The sequence below is a fragment of the Solanum lycopersicum genome, chromosome 7 (assembly GCF_036512215.1).
Source record: "Solanum lycopersicum chromosome 7, SLM_r2.1".
Taxonomy (NCBI): domain Eukaryota; kingdom Viridiplantae; phylum Streptophyta; class Magnoliopsida; order Solanales; family Solanaceae; genus Solanum; species Solanum lycopersicum.
Genome location: NC_090806.1, coordinates 26739732 through 26757607, shown reverse-complemented (window position 1 = coordinate 26757607; position 17876 = coordinate 26739732). Strand labels below are relative to the sequence as shown.

At 34.6% G+C, this 17876-nt stretch overlaps 3 non-coding genes across 3 annotated transcripts; all 3 read left to right on the top strand.

Moving 5' to 3' along the window:
- The first annotated feature begins 2304 nt into the window (after positions 1 to 2304).
- On the top strand, positions 2305 to 2380 carry LOC112941911 (small nucleolar RNA U83). Its single transcript, XR_003247560.1, has one exon. It is a non-coding gene; the product is annotated as a small nucleolar RNA U83 (small nucleolar RNA).
- A 21-nt stretch (positions 2381 to 2401) lies between these two features.
- Positions 2402 to 2496, top strand: LOC112941951 (small nucleolar RNA snR60/Z15/Z230/Z193/J17). Its single transcript, XR_003247610.1, has one exon. It is a non-coding gene; the product is annotated as a small nucleolar RNA snR60/Z15/Z230/Z193/J17 (small nucleolar RNA).
- A 128-nt stretch (positions 2497 to 2624) lies between these two features.
- LOC112941920 (small nucleolar RNA snoR14) lies at positions 2625 to 2715 on the top strand. The gene has a single exon (XR_003247569.1). It is a non-coding gene; the product is annotated as a small nucleolar RNA snoR14 (small nucleolar RNA).
- The last annotated feature ends 15161 nt before the right edge of the window (positions 2716 to 17876 follow it).

The window sequence follows — 17876 nt, the reverse complement described above, 5'->3', positions numbered from 1 at the left end:
GTGTTGATATACCGTGGTTTTACGGTATAATTAATACCTTTTCCTTAAGTTTATTGTGTCTGAAAGCCTTTTTGTGCTAATTTTGATATAAGTTTTTCTTTGTTTTGCAGGAAATCTGTCTAAAGCTGAATGCGGAGATTTTGAGCGAAAAATGAAGAAGAGACCACCTACAGAGCTTATGACGGTCCGTCGTGCTTGTGACGGTCCGTAGGTGGCAGCGTAGAGAAGCTGCTGAAGGAAGATGGGGAAGTCTGACCAAGTGTGGGATTACGAAGCTTGTGACGGTCCGTCATGGATATGACGGTCCGTCCTGCAGGTTCGTCGCGAAGATCAGAGAAGTGATCCAGTACCCAGATTCCAAGAGTTGAAGTATTTGGTAACGAAGACCCTCGACGGACCGTCGTGCCTGTGACGGTCCGTCACACTTGCCGTCGAGGGGAATGAAGAAAGCAGCAGAAGAATTGCACCAAGTATGAGGCGACGGAGCCCATGACGGTCCGTCATGACCACGACGTTCCGTCGCGTGGTCCGTCGACCCAGCCGCGTTTTGATAGATTTCCAGTAATTAGAATCCTTGTTTAATTAGGTTTTTATTTTTTTATAAATAGTTCAAAAAACCTCGTTTTTGAGGTTAGACTCTTGGAGATTAAACATCATATTATTAGACTTTGTTTTTCTGAGTTTTTGATTGTTGGAGATTCTTACAAGTAACTCTTGTTGATTAATCAAGCAAATTTTCAGACTTTATTCTTTCTCATTAAAGTAAGTACATGACTTCTTGTTTAATATATTTGAATATTGTGTTTATGGATATGAGGAACTAAACTCTATAACTAGGGTTGTGGGAACCATAGGCAAATAATGAGATAAACCCTAGCTAAAATAACAATTCTAGAATAGTGTCTTGCATGTATTAATAATTCTTTCGCTTAGAAATCTTTTTAACGGATGATCAACGTTAGAACTCGCCTTAATGATGCTTGCCGGACCAAGGAGGTAGATAATAGGAAAAAGAATTATTAACATAGATTTAGTGTATACTATCTAATAGGCTAGTATTGATTGGTACGAGGTAATAACTGAGTCAAATATCGAATATGATGCTTAATATGAGGTAAGGATAAGGGTTAGGAAAGCAACACACGTAGCCGGACCAAGGTGCGGAGTGAGATTTTCTAGATGCCGGACCAAGGATTTAGAAATACATAGCTTATCACTTTGCATGCAAGATACTAGGAAAGAATTGTTATAGCTAGAATTATCAAGTTATGAACCTGTGGGGAACACGTAAACCCTAGTTACTTTGATTACTTGATTAAAACTCAACATTAAAAGCTGTTAAGTGTCTCTGTCAAGTTCGTTAGTTATTTTTTTTTATTTTATTAGGAAGTACAAAAACCCCCCTTTTATGCGTTTACTTTTTAAGGAAGTCATCAACCGAACAATAGTAATAACAAGTTGGAGTTAAGTCTAGACTATTTTCCTCGTGGGAACGATCCCAACCTCACTAGTTGAGTTATTTACTTGACGCGACCGCTTTACTTCTCATTTGAGAAGTAAGTTTGAGCGTATCATATAACAAGAAGATATATGTTTTTCTCTTGCTTTATACAAAAACAGAAACACAATATACATACACTTCTGTTGTATAAAGCTAGAGAAAATTGTATTTCACTGCAATTGTATAATTCGCAATTGTATAATTTGTTGGCCTTTTTCTCTGCAATATTTGAAGTAAAATATTTGTAAATTGTATAATTAAGTGTATAACACGAAGATATATATTTTTGCATGTGTATATACAATTTTCTCTCGCTTTATACAAAACATAAACAAAATTTATACACTTCTGTGTATAAAGCGAGAGAGGCGAGCGAGAATGGAGAGTGGCGAGTGAGATTTTGGAGAGAGAGACGCCTGACAAACTTTAGCTAACGCTTGCTATGGAGCACAATTAAATCAAACCCTAGCCACTCCATTTATTTTAGGTTATTAGTTTGCTATTATATACAATTTTCCCTTAATTATATCATGTGCCTTCAGTTATCTAGTATAGTAAATTTATGTTAAGTTATTAGTGGTTGGGTCATACTTTTTTAATGGGCTTTGATCTTAGTAGTCATGTTGGGCTGTCCTCTTAGCCACAATCTCGACTTCCATAAAATCCTAGCCTCTATTACTCCTTATATAAATGAGTTCTTTCATTGCTCACATTATACCCCAATGGGTACTAGGTTTTCTCTACTTGTCTCGCCGATTATTTGATTAGATATGGCAGCCGTTTCTTATAATTTGTTTTTTTTGGGCCGATGATGATGTAGTTTTGCGCTAATGATCAAAATGATGATTACGACTATACTACTGCCTTCCTTCTGAGGCTATTCTTTATTTATTTTCTGATCTGAGTCTTATGATGATTAGAAGCACAGTTCACATGAAGTTATTTGTGATTAATTTGTTTTTGTTTTAGTCTTTCGCTCCTATGTGATGACTCTCTTTGAATCCAAATATTTATTTGGTACCGGGATTGGTCTGTAATGGTGTAAATCCACCTTGCCGACAATTCTCTATTTGTGTGAAGTAAATTTCAGCACAATCTTATTTTTTGTGTGATAATTTATAAAGCGAAGTGATGATATAATTTCATTAGTCTGTCAATCCACTGACAACTCAATTGTGTGATGTTAAGAGTGAATCTCGACAGGTTCTGATCGCTTATTCTATTCTCAATGTTTAAGTCTATTTTTTTTATTATATTAGTTAGTTTTGGAATTATTTTTTCTATTATATTTATAGTATTATGATGTATAAGCTTAGCTGGCTTATATGATATTTCATTCCATGTATGTTTGATAGTGGTTTGTAGCTAAATAACATAGCTTAAGTTGTGATTACTAGTGGTTAACAGATTTAATGATCAGTGTTAAGCACAAAATAGGCTCAACTACTTAGATGTCATGATGGTTATTAATGTTGTATGGTTTTTTTGGATCAGTCAAATACACGTATGAAGTATTAAAATGTGAAAATACTATACATTTTTGTCAAACATGGATAGTTAAAGTGCAAGTGATGCTTGTATTTTCAAAAAAATATTGAGTTCAAGTTTGATTAATCAGCTGTTACTGGATAAATATTCTTATTAATAAAAGTATTAAATTAATAACATCGGGACAACTGAAGAAGTTGCCGAAAAGTATAGAGTAAACATATTTTTATTTAATTAATATTATTTGTCATTTTTATTAAATTTTTAAGATTTGAAGGACTCATTTTTAATTAACTACTCTCTTTGTCCACAACAGTTTTTTATAAAGGAAAATTTACAAGGTGTAATTTGATTAGTGTAATTTGATTAATATAACTTTACTATAGAATATTCAGAAGTCTACATAACTTTTTAATTGAGTTACACCATCATTAAGGACAAATTTGTGATTGATTATTTGTTGATTATCTAATTAACAATTAATTTTGGACATTTACTTTTAGAATATTTGCCAAACAATTGTAGACTGAGAAAGTATTTTTTAATTGCCAAACAATTCATTGAGTAAGTTGAGCTTATAAAACACTTTTGCAATTGATTTGTATTCTTCTTCAGTGGATGAGCGAGCTACAACTTGTTGATTTTTGACGATAATACACTGGATTGGGCCCAAAGGAAACAACATATCATGGTGTGGATATTTTGTCATTCACTTTGGTATAATCAACATCCATGTACATGTAAAGATCATACCCCGAGTTTTGAAAAATTCAAAGACCTGAAGTTATCCTGGCATTAAGATACCGTATTATCCTTTTAACCGCTATCTAGTATTCAATAGTGGCTTCATGCATAAAATACTTGTTTGTGTGAATGATAAATATTGTAACTTACCAAGGGTGAGCTTGTAGAATGTAAGCTTTAGCAGGTGGAGAACCATCAGTTGCCCGAGGTAGCTTACCAGAGCACATTGGTGTCAAGACAAATTTACAATTTTTCATACTAAATTCAGACAAAATGCTAAGAATGTATTTGGATTGAGAGAGAATAAGACCATCTTGCACTTTTTTAACTTCGATATCCAAAAAGTACTCCAAGTAAGCAAGATACTTCAAAGAAAATTGAGAACCCAAGGAATCAATAACATATCTAATCAAGATGGGATGACTTCCTGTGATCAAAATGTAATCAACATAGATGAGTACATAAATATTTGCGGCCAAATTTTTCAAAATAAACAAAGAAGCATCGAATTCAAACTTGATATTTCCCATTTTCTGAAGATTATTTCACAATGCAGTCTACCAAGCACGTGGGGCTTGTTTAAGACCATAAATGACTTTTAATCTGCAAACGTGAGAAGGGAATTGCGAATTAACAAAACGTTGAGGTTGAGACATAAAAACCTCTTAACTTATAACTTACCTTGTAGGAAAGCAATGTTAACATAGAGTTCATGAATTGGCTCATTGTACTGCACTACAATGAATAATACAAGTCACACTGTTGTGGGCTTGATTAGAGATGCGTATCGGTTGGTTCGATTCAGTTTTGAAGTTTATCGAGTTGTCTTATTGGTTATCGGTTTGTAGAGATGCTAAACCGTTATAGAACCATTAAGATATTGACTTTTCGGTTATTGGTTTATCAATTTTTCATCATTATCGATTTGGTTATTGGTTTAACCGTTAAGATTTGACACAAAAGAAAAAACATTGAAAATCACTTAGAAACAAGGTAACAAACCAAATAAACCATGCACTTAAGTTCACATGTAACAACTTGGTCAAAAGCAAACACTTTTACATAGTTGAATAACCAAGTGTTTGAGACAACCAAAAATAAAAGTAGGAAATCAAACTCTAAGTCGAGGACTTTGTATACAAAATGCTATAAATATAATTATTTAATTTAGTAACGGGTTATCGGTTAACCCGTCAAGAAAAAACTTCAAACCGTTAAGAATCGATAACTCAATAACAAAAAAAATCAAAATCCTTATCAAAACTACTAAACCAATAACCCAATACTATAAACCAATAACTTTTTTATTGGTTCAACTTATCCATTTCGGTTCAATTTTGAACAGCCCTAGGCCTGATAATAATATTGAAGGTTTGATGAAAATCCAATATAGGGTGTTACGTGAACCCCAAAGCGAGCTTTGTATCGATCTATAAATCCATATGCTTTTCTTTTAATGCGATACAACCATTTTCAATCCACAACATTCTTCCTTAAGTCTTTGGTAGTAATTCACAAGTCCAATTTTCCATCAAAACATCATACTCTGCTTTCATAACTTGTCTCCATTTGTCATGGATGGTGGCCTATTTTAGGTTGTTGGTGTATGAGGGAAATGAATCGAAAAAACTTTATTTTCTTTTATACTTTATAATATTAATCTGGGACCTAGTGGTTATTCGAATTGGTATAGGCTCTAAAATTGGCATGAAAGGGGTTTTTCTGGGAGGGGTTGGAGATGATGGAGTCGAGGGATTTTCTTTGCCAGGAAGTGAAGAAGTTGATAATGGTTAATTGATGGCCAGAAATGGAGTTGTCGGGTTTGGTGTTGGATTTACGTTTAAATACGTTATCGAAGAAGCAGGTTGTGTATGTGAGGTGGTACGATGACGAGAAGAAGGAGAAGAAAGTGGAAAATCACCTGAAGTAAAATAAGCCGCAGTATCGTTGATTGATGATTTAGGTAAATTGGAGTCTAAAGAAAGTAGTATAGGTGGTGGCATATCAAGACATGGATTTTGAGTGGTAACTGACATTGGATTTCTCCTTCAACTAGAAATTTTTTTCTTACGTCTAGGAACATAATGTTAAAAGGAAAAACATTTTTGAGAAAAATAACATAACGACTGATTAGCGCAATCTTGCTATACCAAGCTCTTGGTGCTTGCTTTAAATCATAGAGAGCTTTCTTGAGCATATAAACCTTATTTTCTTGCCCCTTGATGACAAAGTCATCCGGTTGCTCAACATAAATCTCCTGTTGGAGAAGACCATTGAGAAAGACCGACTTATCATCAAGTTGATAATCACTCTACCTCTTTCCACCGCAATGGCTAGTAGCAATCTGATTGTGTCAAGTCGAGCAACTGGTACGAAATATTTTGAGTAGTCTATTCGAAACTACTGAGTGTAACCTTTCACTACAAGCCTTGCTTTGTGTTTGTTGATGGAAACATAAACATTTGGCTTTGTCCTGAAGACCCATTTTACACCAATGATCATTCTGTGTAGAGGTTTCTTAACAAGCACCCATATTTTATTTTTTCCGATCATCATCTCCACCTTCATTGCTTCCACCCATTTGTCATCCCCTTCTGCTTCCTCATATATTGCGATCTAAGAAATTGCGATATTACATCTCTGATAGATATTAGAGATCAAACGCATGCCTCTAACAGGAGGATCATCTACTAGATCTTTTGGATCTAATAGACTGTCAACAGGTGGATTGTTTTTGGGCTTCTCACAATTCTGTGCTATTCCTCAATGAAGTGGAGATCTCTACTTACAACAATTTTCTCCGTTTGAGGTTCATAGACCTTATATGCTATAAAGAAACTGTAGCCAATAAAGTTGCCAGAAACTGCCTTTTTATCAAGATTATCTCTTTCAACTTGTGGTATATAAGGGAAAAACAATCAACCAAAAATTTTGAGAAATTGCAATAAGGGTTTATGACCATACCATGCTTCATATGGTGTTTTATCCTTTACAGATCTAGAAGAGAGTCAGTTTGGCAAAAAAAAAACAGTAAAGCTGGTAGCCTCCGCCCATAAACTTTTTGGAAGATATTTTTCATACTACATGCACCTAGTCCTCTCCATTATAGAGTATTTTATACTAGCTTTGTCATAGAGTATTTTGAACTGATTTGAAATGTACTCCTTTTCCATTATTAGACCTTAAAGTCTGAATTTTGCAGCCACTTTGATTTTCCACCTTTGCCTTAAAGTTCCAAAACACATCAGCTACCTTAGAGTTGAATTTAAGAAAAATATCCAGGTCATTCTAGTTAGATCATCAATAAATACAATGTATCAAATACTATCATTTAAATATGGTGTTCTATGAGGCCCACACAAGTCTCTATGAATGAGTTGAAGCTTTTTGACGCTCTCCATTTTTTAGGGAAAGGGTAATCTGTTCATTTTTCCAAGAAAACAAGCTTGGCAACCTATCCACCGATTCTGCTGTCTTGGTAGATCATTCAATAGTTCCTTTATTTGCAAGAATATCATACCTTGATGATGAAAATTTCCCATTCTTTTATGCCAAACTATTATAGAATTGTCTGACATAAGAAAAAATGTCTGCTCTTCTCCCAAAGGATTCAGCGGGAAACACCTCCCGTCCATTGTGACCTTGAATATTTCATCACCTGATGGACCTTCTATCACACAAGTTTTGTTTTTGAAGAACATATTGAATCCATTCTCCAATAATTGATCAACACTGAGAAGTTTTGAATCAAGGTATGGAATATACAAAAAATTTACGGTAAACTTAGTTCTAGAGCCACTTGTATTGGCTATGGTGCTCTTGACTTTTTGTAACACTCTATAAAACTAGAAGACTAAGCTAGATCCTAACGTAAAACTAGTAGGTGGAACTAGAGCCTTACGTGAGATTTTTTGAGGTTGATATTGTAAAATGGCTTTCCCAACCTAGGGATAGGTGTTTAGGGGTTAGACGTAAAGGTAGGACCCTCAAAGGACCACCCAAGGGATCCTTGAGGAGGACCTAAATCATAGACACAAAACCATCCTAGCTACCAAAATCTTTGACCTATTAGGCATAGGTCTATCCATGCTCCGTAGAGATAGGTCGTGGGTCAAGGGGTCTTGAAAAGGAGCTGCATCCCATGAACCACGAATCTACAGAAAAGGAGCTGCATCCCATGAACCACGAATCTACAGCACGCCCTGTTGACGTACTCACTGTCCATTGGGGGGGGGGGTAGGTACTAGGTCATGCCTACACATGGTACTCCAATTCGGCAAAAAGTAGGTGGTTTCCAAATAATGCCTAATTTAATTGTTTTAGGGTAGGGTCATTTTGTATTATTTATTTAGACTTATTTAAGTATTATTTAAACCATTAACTAACCTATTTTTATTGATTTCCTGATTCCCAAGACCCCAAATCATAACTAACTTTTCCGAAAAAATATTCTCTCGAAAACCTCCATTGGAGAAGAATGCTTGGGTTCAAGGAGTCCTATTTTCCACTAAAATTCTTGAAGGATCTTCATCTAAGGTATGGTGGTTTTGATTCATGGTTATAATTTCATCCATGAAGCCCTAAATCTCTCAATTTCAAACTATATAATTCTCCAAAACCTAGGGTTTTCATTCAAAGTCATGGCTTCTTTCTCAAAACGTTTTCAATGATTCAATTGTTTTATATTATGGTTTAATTTCTGTTTTAGGATGGTTTGATGATAAATTCTTCCATGAATCCATGAATTCTCTTTACTTCTCAAGTTGGATATGAAATTATGGTTATTTAATTATAGAATTATGAATATAATGAATTCATTAATTGAATTATGGATTAATTAAGGAGTTTCTATGGTTTTTATGTTGAATTTCTTCAAAGAACTTATGAAACCCCATGTCCCCAATTTATGACCTTGTGATGTGGGTGAATTGTAGCAAGTTGAACATTATGAGATTATGTGGTATTGGTTGAGTTATTTGAATCATGTTGACTTCCATGTTTAGTGTAGCAATCTTATATTTGATTGGTTCAATGTGATCCTTGATCCAAGAGGGGTAAACCATGAGACTTATGCAAAATTGTGGCTTTATGTGTATATCTTATGAACATGATTATACTCTAAATTGTTGTGTGTTGAATTTTATGTGGTGTCATTGTGAAAGACTCCACCAATATGAACTATATTATGAGAGTTTGAAATCATGCATCTAATGACTTTATTACTTGTACTTTGTTTATATCCATGTCTAATAAGATGAATGCTAGATGTTTTGATTGAATATGGTCTTTGTTCCTTAAAAAGGCAATATATGATATTATACATGCTTGAGGAAGTGTGTTTATGATGTAAGACCATCTTTTGAGAAAGTAAACTGATTATGGATTTGATGTACTCGTGGTGTGGTTGAAAGTCTATTCTCACTCACACACACACTTATGCATGATTATTCCATGATTATGATAATATGGTTGCGTTAATTGAAAATTCATTATCATAAACACATAATGAGTGTAATGTAAAATTTTTCCTCACATATTGAAGATTAAAGGTTCAAAGCTAAAATCTCACTGATGAATCTATAAGCTATGCTTATGAATTGTGTTGGATGAAGGGAAATATACTCATTCATGCTTTTAAGTTCAATTCAAGACTAAACATGTAATTGTGAGAAGTTATGCCTAGCACCGAGTGGGTATTGACTATGAGATAGAGTCTCTCACATTAAGTAAGGCCGGGTTCCTAAAGTCGATCTCATGAGATGTAAGCTCCCCCATTAAGTAAGTCCGGGTTTATAGTAGTAATCTCCTTATCTCATTGATACGTGCCCCCGTAGGTGATTTAGCCATTGGATTCATTTCCAAGCTAATACATTTAAGTTCTAACTTAGCATGTAGAACACCCCTTTTCGATGTGGGAAATGACACCAGATTCCATGTACTTCTCACATGGTCTATGTCGGTTAAGGCTAATTCCCACAAGGTCAAGTCTAGGATGTACGATGGCTATTCAATGAGTTTTACTTAGAATAGGTGGAGGTACGTGACTTCATCCATGCATTGCACAAGTAGGCTTTGAGGGTAATTGTGGTAGGTTCCTATTGTCAAGATGACTCATGTAATGAATGTGCTTGTGTCTAGAGGATAATTTCATTTGATGCCTAAGGCTACTTGTAATGTTGCATGTTAACTTGGATTGTAATATGAGTTGCTTTCCTTCCCATGACTTATTAAATGTGAATGTTCCTTGTCTATGATTGTTGACTAAAGATGATAATGAAGAATGGTAAGTACGACTATGGTAGGCCCAAAATGGTACATAGTATGAACGATATTATGGGATACTATTCCTACATTGCACAAGTATAACATAGGGTTACCTAAGAGATGATTCAGTATGCTTGTGACTTGTGCTTTACATTAAAAGTGTATAATGATTCTCAACTTAGTAAATGCATGATTTTCAACTAAATGTCCCTTTTTGACATGTTTTCTTCGATTTTTATGCATGACTACCATACTCAATACATATTTGTGCTAACACATATTTCTTCTATATTCTTCACTAAGTGCAGAGTTCGGACACTTGATGTTCTATTCTTGACAGATAGGTTTTGTAAGGAGCAAAAAGTTGAAGATTTTGTGAGTCCTCATAGATTTGAGGAAAAGCCCACCATTTCCTGTATGTCTTTTATTTTTGTGTGGGCTATGTCTCAAAGGGTTATTAAAAGCATTGAAAATAGTTTGAGACATAGTATCATACACTCCCTCCCATTTTATAAACGACTTAGATTGTAAGAAAAAATTTTAAATTTCTGCACCATTTCCTAAGTTCTTATATACATCTCATAGTAAATTTTTAGCGGTCAATTTACTTGTATTTTTGTATACATCTCAAAGTTAATTGTATCCTAGTATACATTCAGAGTTTACAATATGTTTTCAAACATCTTTCTTTATATTGAACTTATTTTTAAATTGCTTTATATTGAAATGAGTTAGTTATTCATGAGTTGAGCAGAGCCAAGGTCAGTGGTGAGCCTCCTTGCATTCTAGATGACACATTTATTAGGATGTTATGGGGTCTGTACCAACATTTATCTTAGTTTTTGAGGTTTCAACTGACAGTGTAATGTTAGTCTTTTGAGTCTTTCAGTATTATTTTTTTTGGTAAGACTTGAGTTGCCAGCTTGTGGCTAAGTTTGAATGTTTCAACCTTATAAACATTCTCGGTTATGATATTCTTTTCGGTTAAGTTATGATTATGAGTTAGCTAAGACAAATCGAGGGTTCGATCGAGGCCATCAATGACCATTGAGTATCCACGTTCAGGGTGTAGGCTCGAGGCATGACAACCTTTATCTGAAAATTTCCACAATTGAAGACAGAAGGTGCCATTGACGAGAAACTTGAGCTTTCTTCAATCTTTAATCTTTTGTGTTGGTAAATTTCAAAAGTATGAGTTATCAGAAAGCAGAGAAGTCAAAAAGAATATTGTAGAAAAACATTTTTATTGATGTCATCATATTACATTTATAAGACTAGAATAATAAACAAAAAGCAGAAGACAATAAACCCACGACTAGCAGATTTCTAAGTCACTAATTTACTCCTAAATAATAAAAATGGAAAAGGGCCTAAAATACCATCAAAGTATTGGAAATGGTACAAAATTACCCTCCATCCACCTATTGGCTCCAAAATACCCTTCCCACTCACCTATTGAGTCCAAAATACCCTAGTTATTCGCCTTTTGGTTCAAAATTGACCACTTATATTTAAACTATTTAAATAGTTTTTTAAATATGTGGCTCTCAACTATTTGTTATAACTTAACTTATTAGTATAATTTATAAATCAATCCACTACCCACCCATTAATAATTAAATCCCTCTAAGTTAATAAACATGTCACATTATTAATGCAACAACAGATTAGCTACTGCCAATTGAGTGTTTTTAAAAAGTTTGAGGCGAAAATATCTACAGAAGTAAATTATCATACATTCAAGTGTCTAAATAATAATTATCAATAAGTTTAAAAGTTTGACTATGTTCATCTTAATTATTCTTACGTCTCAATTATGTGATGTTAGTTCATAGGTAACTTTTTTTCAAAATAATATATTAAAGGTTTTAAAATAAATCATAAATATTTATAAAATTATATATAAAAAAGTGCATGAATTAATTCGGGATGTATTACTTCTTTACCTTTAATCATAAATTTCTAATTCAATTTTGAAAGAAAGTGTCCTCCTAAATAAGCGGCTCACCCTAAATTAATTGGGGCTTGATTGGACACGAATAATTTTGGATGTCATTTTAAGGAATTTATAATTTCATCGTGTTTTAGTAGTGTTTATGACGATTTTGATATTATAATTGGATTATTAATTGGGTGAGGTTTTGTTAGTAATGAGTAGGTAGTGGGTTAGTTTATAAATTATATTAATAAATTATATTATAACCAATAGTTGAATGCCAAGTATTTTAAAAAATATTTAAAGAGTTTAATTTTAAAACAATTAAAAAAACAGTCAATTTTGAACCCAAAGTTGGATGACAAGGGTATTTTGGAGCCAATAGGTGGATGAAAAGAGCATTTTAGAGCCAATAAGTGGATGAAGGATAATTTTGTACCATTTTCAATACTCTTAGCGTATTTTAGGCCCTTTTTCGTAATAAGAATAGATGACTTACAACTAATTGACTAAGTCTTATATAATATAAAGCGGTAAAAGTAAAATTAAGTGCAGTTGGAAAAGCAAATTCCTAACAGGAAAGCCATTCTGTGGCTTCCTTAAATTTGGAAACTTTTATATCAAACTGAAACCTAGGATTGTCTGTTGTATGCCATTTCTGTTGTACTTGTTGAACACAGTCAAAAATGTATTTTAACATGTGAAACTTGGTACAACAAGTTCATTGCAGTCTGCAGATTTCATTAAGTGATAAGTTAGCTAGTATTTGTTTTTTCTTTGGATTACTGAGAAATTTCTGAGGGCCTCTACCATTCTCTACCAAAATACCAGGCTTTCACCAGTAACATGGTTTGAACTAGTGACTTGCACCTAGCTTACACATGCAGTGCTGTACTCTTACCACTAGATCAAATATATACGCAAGCATATGTAACAGTGGACACAATGATCTGCCACCAAAATTGCAATTTAGCTTTTTATGCCTTGTAATGAAAAAATGCCTTCCAAAGGTCTGATTATAAATTTGGATTCTACTGTAAAATAACATAAAACACGTGCCCTCTGTCAAGAAACAACATATTAAAGCTTATGACTTTATACTTATGTAGCATGGATCATTTACGTTGTATTACGATGAAATGATTGGCTGTGATTATGCTAAGAATGGTAATGGGGAAGACTACTAATTTTTGTATACAAAATTTTTGCCACTGTATTCAACTACTGTCTAATGTATCACTTCTCTTTTCAGCTATGATTGCACAAAATAGTAGCAGTAGCAACAACAGTTGGAATGCTCTGATGGGCTTATTTGGCATTACTTAAGACTCCCCCTCCAAAATATTGTGGTTCACCAGGTGGTCCTCTGGGGATTTTGCCAAGGGTCAAAAGCAGTGATCGGAGATATTCAGCCTACATAGAGGGTGGCATTGCCAAGGAGAAGGCAAAGCACAAGATCATTATTGCTCATGGTTTTGATAGCTGCAAAGACTTGATGTTACCAATATCCCAAGTATGAAAACTTAACTCCATATTTAGCCTATTCATTTTAGTATCTATTATTTATGTTATAACCAAGTTCGCTTGCACCTACAATATGGTTGAAAATCGGGAAAAATCTTGCTGAGTCCAACGTTAAAGATTGCTCGACATTTACGCTTGAATCTGGTATAAGCAAATAAAACTTCTGGTCTTTACTTGCAGTTTCATGTTTAGAACTACAACAAACCTGATTGGCTGGTTCATATACTCCCTCCATCCTAACTTTAGTGTCTTACTTCCTTTTTTGGTTTGTCCCAGACTGACTGTCTCTTTCTATATTTAATAATTTTTCCAATTCCAAGATTCTATGTGACAAGTTTAAAATCATAAGATTTAAAGAACTACATTATCTTTAATGTAAGACCACAAGATTCAAAAGTTTTTCTTTATTTCTTAAACTCTATGCCCAATCAAAATAAGACACTTTAATTAGGATGGAGAGAGTAATTTTGTGCTATCCTTAGAATTGGGGATTGCCATTAGAGGTAAAAAAAAATAGGAGATTTTCTTTATTAAACCTCAGGTACTTGAATTTTGTACTTCATTTTGCTGATTCTATTTTAAGTAACCAAGACTTAATGCAAGAGCTTCAAATATATGTTCTACAATATGATCGTGATGGTTATGGAGAGAGTGAGACACATCCAAAGCGCTCAGTAAAGAGTGAAGTGTTTGATGTTGAGGAGCTAGCTGATAAGTTGCAACTAAGACACAGGTTCTATGTGGTTGGATTTCCATGGGAGCATACTCTGTGTGGAGTTGTTTAAAGTACATACTAAATAGGTACATTTTCATCTATTACTTTCCTTTGATACTTGGAAATGAACTTCACCACTTTTCTTATTGTTTTTCATTAGATACCTGGAAAAGTTACATTTCTAGTTCTTTTAATCAACGAATTGAATGCCCAACGCAGGCTTGCTTGAGTTTCCCTTGTTGTAATGTTTGTAATTAACAGTAGTCCTGTTATCCCGCTAAACTATCGAAAGAAGCTCCCGGAAGATGGTTGCACAAGATCAACGGACATTCTGAATTATGCATTACGCCCCATGGCTGGTTCATTGGTGGATGAACCAAAAGTGCTTCCGTGCTTTAAGTATGATGGAAGGGAACATGGCAATATTTATGTTAGGTAGTGGAGCCTAATTAATTTTAGGCTTTCCTATTTATTCTCTATTTTAGGCTTTCCTATTTATTCTCTATTTATTCTCTGTAACCAAAAATACTCTGATTTATTAATATAAATATACCTCACCGCCGTGGAAGTTTACTCACGGGGTGTTACCACGAAATATTGGGTTTTCTCTTTCTCTCTCTAGATCTCTCATCTCTTTCTCTTGAAAGTTCTTGTGTTCTTCATTCATCTAGTGTGTGTGCGTGAATTCGATCCTAACAACTGGTATCACATCTAAGGAGATTCAACACGATCACAGAAGATGGATAGTTCGAAGCTTGGAATCGAGAAGTTTGATGGATCCGATTTCAGTTTCTGGAAGATGCAGATCGAAGATTATCGGTACCAGAAAGATCTTCACGAACCGTTGACCGGGGTGAAGCCGGAATCCATGACGGAGGAGAAGTGGAAACTAAAGGATCGCCAGTCTCTAGGGTTGAGCCGGTTGACTTTGTCAAGAAACGTGGCGTTCAACATCGTGAAGGAGAAGACTACGTCCAGTCTGTTGAAGGCACTGTCAAACATGTATGAAAAACCATCGGCTATGAACAAGGTATATTTGATGCGTAGATTGTTCAATTTACAGATGTCTGAAACTGGACCCGTTTCTGATCATATAAACGAGTTCAATATGATTGTGAGTCAACTCAATTCTGTGGATATTAATTTCGAAGAAGAAATTAAGGCGTTGATTTTGATGTCATCTCTGCCGAGTCTTGGGATACTGTTATTTCTGCGATTAGCAGTTCCCGTGGATCTGAGAAACTGAAGTTTGATGAAATCCGTGATGTTGTTCTTAGCGAAAGTATTCACAAACGAGAAGTGGGAGATTCATCGGGTAGTGCTCTCAGTGTTGATCAAAGAAGGAGAAGTAAGACGAAAGGCCAAAATCAACATAGTCGATCAAAATTAAAGAATCGAGGAAAATCACTGAACAGATCAAACGTGACTTGTTGGAACTGTGGAGAAAAAGGACACTTTCGGACGAACTGTACAAATCCAAAGAAGAAACAGAATCAGAAATTTGGAGATGACAATGATTTTGTAAATTCAGCAGAGGACATTGGGGATGCTCTAATCCTTAGTGTGAACAACCCGGTTGAATCGTGTATTTTGGATTCTGGTGCATCTTTCCATTCGTCTCCAAGCAAGTAGTTGTTCCAAAATTTCAAATGTGGAAATTTTGGAAAAATATATCTTGCGGAAGCATGGAACCACTTTTGGTTCATCCACTAATGAACCAGACATGGGGAATAATGTACAATTTAGAATGTCCGTTGATCTTGTGCAACTATCTTATCAACAGGTTCTTTCGATTGATTAGAGGGATAACAGGACCACCAGTAATTTACAAATGTAATAATTACTGCAACTCCTGCCAGCCTGTATTGGACATTAAATTTGCTGAATAAAATAACTAAAGATGTAACTTTTCCAGGTATCGAATTACAAACAATAAGAAATATGGTAAGTTCATATCAAAGAAATGTAATAGATGAAAATGTACATATTTGGTATGTAGTTGAGACAAGTCTACACAGAATACGCTCCCATGGACAAGCCAATCACATAGAACATGGGTCCAAGTTGCAACTTATTAGCTAGCTCCTCAACGTCAAATGCTTCACTCTTTACTGAGTGCTTTGGGTGTGTATCACTCTCCATAACCAGCAAGATCATATTGTATAACATATAGTTGAAGCTCTTGCATTAAGTCCTTGGTAATTAAACAGAATTAGCAAAATGAAATTTGAAATTCAAGTACCAAATGTCTATTAAAGATAGTCTCCTTTTTTTCCTTTTTAACAACAATCTCCAATTCTAAGGATAGAAGAAAATTATTCCCTCTGTTCCATTTTTAGTATTTTAGTTTGACTGGGAACATCGGTTAAGAAATAAAGGAAGACTTTCGAATCTTTTGGTCTTAAATTAAATATCGATGTAGTTCTTAAATCTTATGGTTTTAAACTTGCCACATAAAATCCTGGAACTTTGGAATTGGAAAACCAACTAAATATAGAAAGAGACGCTCTTTTGGGACACACCGAAAAGGGAAGTAAGACACTTAAGTTAGGATGGAGGTAGTATATGAAACAGCCAATCTAGTCTGTTGTAGTTCTAAGCATGAAAGTGCAATAAAAGAGTAGAACTTTTATTTGCTTATACCAGATTCAAGTGTAGCAGTCGAGCATTCTTTAATGTTGGACTCAACAAGATTTTTCTGATTTTCAACCGTATTGCAGGTGCAAGTGAGCTTAGTAATAGCATACATAAATAAATAGTAAAATGAATATGCTAAATATGGAGTTTTAAAAGTTCTCATACTTGGGATATCGGTAACATCAAGTCTCCGGAACAATCAATTTCTTGAACAATAATAATATTGTGATTCGCTTCTCCTTTGAATGCCACCCTCTTTGTAGGCTAAATATCTCACATCACTGAGTTGGACCCTTGGAAAAGTCACCGAAGGACCATCTGGTTAGCCACAAACATTTGGAGGGGTTGGGTGGTTTAGGGTTGTGGGGTGTGTGGAGGGGCTTAAGTAATACCGAATTAGCTCATCCGAGCATTGCAAGATCATGATATTGAATCTAAGGAATCTTCTCTACTAGATAATGATTGCGTTCACGTGCAATAATCCTTTCATAATATTCTTGCCAAAGCTGGACCAAACCTTCATTATCTGGAAACAAGAATTTTTTATATCTGTCAGTGTAAAGTCCCAGTTTCCAAAACCAACTATCAGGTCCCGTTGCAAACATTCAAACTCGTCCTGATGTCGTTCCTTCTTCTGGACAAAGACATAGTTTCATGTAAGTGCAACATTAGATGTCTTTGGAGGCAGAAAAATTACACTTTATATACATGGAAGAAAAGTACATCATTTTACATATATATATATATAGTAGATATTTACACATTTGCATCTCGAGGAAACTTTTCACTAGTTAAAGAGGAGTCTTGGAGAAAAAGTAACGTTGTCTCCGTGTAACCTATTGGTCACGTGAAGGAAACAACTAATGCTTGAACCATGGTAAGGTGTCTACATCACGTCCATTATAGGGCACGACCTTTTCACGAACTCTGCTTGTATTTGTGGACAAGATGGCAACTTGCAATAGATGAGAAACTTAAGTTCATCAACATTTCTAATAATTACTAGATATGCAAACTCGTGTCGTCACTAGCTAAGTATATGTTACTCTCTCATTCTCATGATTTGA